The following is a 4,443-nucleotide window of genomic DNA, read 5'->3' as shown; positions in this document are numbered from 1 at the left end:
CTTGAGACCCTGTCCTCACCACTACACAATATATCCATGTGATGAATACACATGTGTACTCCCTGAATCTAAAATTTTTTAAAAAGTCACTTAGAACTAAAAAAGTTCTTGAATGTTTAGACTTAAGTCATGGATGGATGAGTACATAATTCATAAGACAAAAAAAAAGACTGGGAACAGGTATAGCAAATAGAATCAGAAAGTAAATTTGGACACATGAAATTTATATTACTATTGAGTGACCCAGCGTGAAGACCTGGTAGGCAGTTAGAAATATTCATCTGAACTTCAGAAAAAGTCTTCGGTTAGACTTATAACTCATCCAAAGACAAGCAGTTGAGATGAACTCAGCATTACCTTTCTCAACTATGATTCTCTGATTCCTTTTCTAAATAGAATGAACGTCCCTTATTTGCATTGGTCCCATAGTTTTTTTTTAATTGCAGAAACAGTTTGCCCAACAGAATTAGACACTCACTAAACAGTAGACAACGAATATGTTAAACTTTCTCTGTCCCCACTTCCTCCCTTTCTCTCTACCTGCCTTTCTTTCTTCTTTTTCTTTTTTATTTTCCTTCATTCTTCCCAGACTTCACTCTTACTTTTCTCACTTCTTACTACTCTTTTCTTCCTTCCATCTTTTATTAATTTTTTTTTTTAGATGTCAACTACACAGTAGTGTTAGTTATACTCATATAGTGATCAACATCATAAACATAGTCCATGACTTTTTGGAGATTTTTCTCTAAAGTAGGAAAGGTGAAATAAACGAGTGATTTTAAAACACATATTTATTCATAATTCTTATAAGCACTGTTATGACAAAGACTTTAGGTGTGGTGTTCACTGTTGTATAGCAAGACTTCTAGTCAGGACTTCTTGATACTTACTAAGTGTTCAGTAAATATATATTAAATGAAGAAAGAAATCAGTTTAGTGTGAGATAAAAGACTGATGAGTAAATAACTAGAGCCCAGATACAATTTAACTCAGTGAAGTTCTAGTTAAAGTTTGAGTTATATAGCAAGAAAATTCCTTTATGTTTTTTACTCTCAAATAAAGGCTATCTTAAAACGTTATATCAATGCTGAGAATGTAATAATTCATTGACATTGCCATTAAAATTTCAGATCAAATTTTACTTTTTGTAGTGTACCTACATATTTCCCATTTCTTTCATGGAAAACACATTTAGATTATTTCTAAAGTAGCTTACACAACAAACTCTGTCTCATTTTACTCTGACTTACTTTCTTAGTTGTACTTCTAATTGAAATATTCTCAATCACTGATTTATTTCTCTATTTTAATTTTTAAACTAGATTACAAACGTCAGAAGAGCAGAAACTTTGCACATCTCTAGCTCTTAGATTGTTAGCTTTTGCAATTGTAAATAAATAATTGTCTAATAAATAAATAAATATAAGGAAACTTCATTTAAAATTCTCTATAAATTATAAATGTTTAAGAATTTTTAAATTAACAACAACAAACCCTATCTGTACTGTATTTTTTTTTACTACCAGAAAACTTTGTGTGATTTTCAAATCATTATTTTTGACAAGGAAGTAGACTTATGCCATGTTGACAACCTTCTGGTGATGTAGTGCTAGACTGGCAGATGCAGGGATAAACTTTAAATCCCTTTATAGACTCTTTTATTTATATATAAATATTTTATTTTGTCAAGGTCTCACTTTGATATCTGGCTGACTAGTGTAGGCACAGTTTTTAAAAAAAATCTAGAATTAATATTTAATGTTTCTCAGGCAATATTTCTTTGCAATAAACATATATTCATGATCCAGCTCTTTTTCTTTGCTTTATTCCTCTTAAAACACAGCATCTGGTCTAGATCTTGCAGTTATATTTTTACAATGTAATGTTCACAACATTGTTTTTTTCCCAATTTCCTTTTCTTAGCAACATCTTTAGCTGAAGACCCTACCTAACTCAGAACTCTCTGGGACCTCATGTATTTAGCTAAATTTTAATCTCCTTAATTTGTTTTAAAAACAGGTTAAAAAAAAAATCTATGCCCAGATATACATTTGGAATCTGTGGGCATTTTCTATTTTGTGAGTTTTCAGATTTTTTTTTAGTTCATGATAATCTAATGAACTACTTTCATTTGACTTACAATCAGTCTACACAGATTACTGATTATGTTCTTTTTACAATACTCGAATGTTTAAAAAAAATCATAGGAAACTTTTAGTAGTATGATTAGTGTATGCTTGTTCTGCTTGGGTCAGCTCTGAGAGCTTGGGGCTTTTGTGGAAATTAGAAAGGCCAGCCAAGGATTTAGAAAAAATTGCAAAGTTTATCATCATGGGTTTAATCATTTTTGAATATTATATTAAGTTTTCTTCTTTAATAATTAATTCTAAATTCTCTCTTTTCCCTATTCACTAATAAAAATTTTCCAAATTACTTTGTACTATTCATTTTATGCCTTTGAACTAATGTAATTCCTCTATAGAATATTTTTCAGAGAAAGAATTTCTGATAGCTACTAATGGCAGTCATATTCACTGGCAATCAATTTCATGTGTCAATTCCAGTGGCAAATTGTAAGCATATGATCACTATTTTGTGTTGTTTTATCTCATATCGGATCATAGAACGTGAAGAGAAATATTTCTATGACCATCTTGTGATTTTACTAGAGTGGACTTTTTACTGAAGCTTTGTGATGATTTTAATTATTGGCTATGGAAAAACAAGTTCATTTAATATACTCTTCTAGAGGCAAATGGCAGATTTTTGGAATGTGGATGCAATTAATAAAACTAGGGTAGCCCATATATCTCCCTGCCCATCTTTGCTCCCCTTTCAAACATCTTGGCAACATAATTCAATTCCTCCAGTATATCTTCTAACAACTCACTGGCAAAGAAAAGTATCAGGCTATATTCAATTAATAAGACTATCAATTATCACAGACTTCAGAGTTAGATAGACTTGGGGATGAAATCTGGTGCAGACAGAGATAAGTTGTTGGGATTTGGGTGATTTGTTTAGCTTCTTTGTTTAAGATGGCCCCTTTATTGAGCTGGGGAGACTGAGGTAAAGACTGGGGACTTTAACAGGGTATTCCATGTCTCCCTGAACCACCATTAAGAGTAATCAAATTCAGTAGCGACCTTTTTGTTAGACTTTTATAAGTGAAAATTAAAAAAAATAGCACATTAGCAAGTTAATCTCCCGCACTCCTATTTTTCATCCTGATTTCCAAGGCATGGTATTTTTGTGGTGGTGATGTGGGGTGATGTTTCTCAGACCAGGGCTTGGCTGCTGTCAAGTCCCCACTTTACTTATTTGCTCCTGGCAATCTAGAGAGTCAAATAAGCACTCACATTATCATTTGAACAAACAGGTTAAATAATTGGAAACTGCAGATTTCATTGTTTTAATAGTGTTTTTCCATGGATGACAATGTCAAGACTTGGACCTGCCTTTCAGTGGTGCATTTTCAGATTTTCTACATCTGTGTGTGTGTGTGTGTGTGTGTGTGTGGTGTGTGTGTGTGTGTGTGTGACTCTGCACTTACTGCTAAGGTTCCACAACAAAATTGAGGCTCACTTCTCACTGGCTGAATTGTTCCTATTGTTTAGTACATCATGCCATGAAATGTAGCTCTTATTTTTATCTATTGCCCCTTCCATCTCCCCTATGTTCCCATGATGTCTTTGCGGTGAGTAATGCTTACTGAATTTTTGAAAGTTAAGCGGCTTACATGTTATCTCTTCATAGAAAACAGACAACACATGCTGCCTCACTAAATCTGAACTATAAGCAGAAAATTCAGCTTTAGTATCACCTAGTACTTAATCCAAGTCTTCTAATTAAAAAAGATAAAATAAAGAAATGAATCTTAGGTTCCTAAATATCTGGACCTTATTGTAAACCACTTTAACATTATTTTGGTTGCCTTATTATGTAAAAATGTCGAAAAGTTTACAGCAATTTGAAGAAAATAAATTTTTTGGATGTCTCATATAGACTCTTATTTATCCATTTTATGAACCCATGCTTGTCACATAGCAGCTATGAAATGTGTTTATTTTAACAAATAAATCAGTGAAAAAAATTAACTTTTTCAATTAAAGAACTAGAGATTATCAGAAGAACTTTGTAATTTCTCATCACTCAGAAGAAACATTGAATATGATTTTTTGTGAGTATTTAATTTACAGCTCATGCGCAATACGCTTGTCGTAATCATTTCTTTGGATACAATATAAAAAGAGTAAATTAAATTCTGGTTCATTATCTTAAAAAATAAAGAGACTTTAGCTCTTAAAGACCTACACATTTACTATGTGATATATCTTTAAAAATTGGAATGTTGAAACTTAGGTTAAAACTTGAAGCACAAAATATTATCAGATATAGTGCAACATACTAGAATGACAGTCATGAGGCTAAAAGCACTAAAAC

Source organism: Carlito syrichta, unplaced genomic scaffold (genome assembly GCF_000164805.1).
Source record: "Carlito syrichta isolate Samal-C Ts95f unplaced genomic scaffold, Tarsius_syrichta-2.0.1 Scaffold303528, whole genome shotgun sequence".
In the NCBI taxonomy this organism is placed as follows: domain Eukaryota; kingdom Metazoa; phylum Chordata; class Mammalia; order Primates; family Tarsiidae; genus Carlito; species Carlito syrichta.
This window is presented reverse-complemented; position numbering follows the sequence as displayed.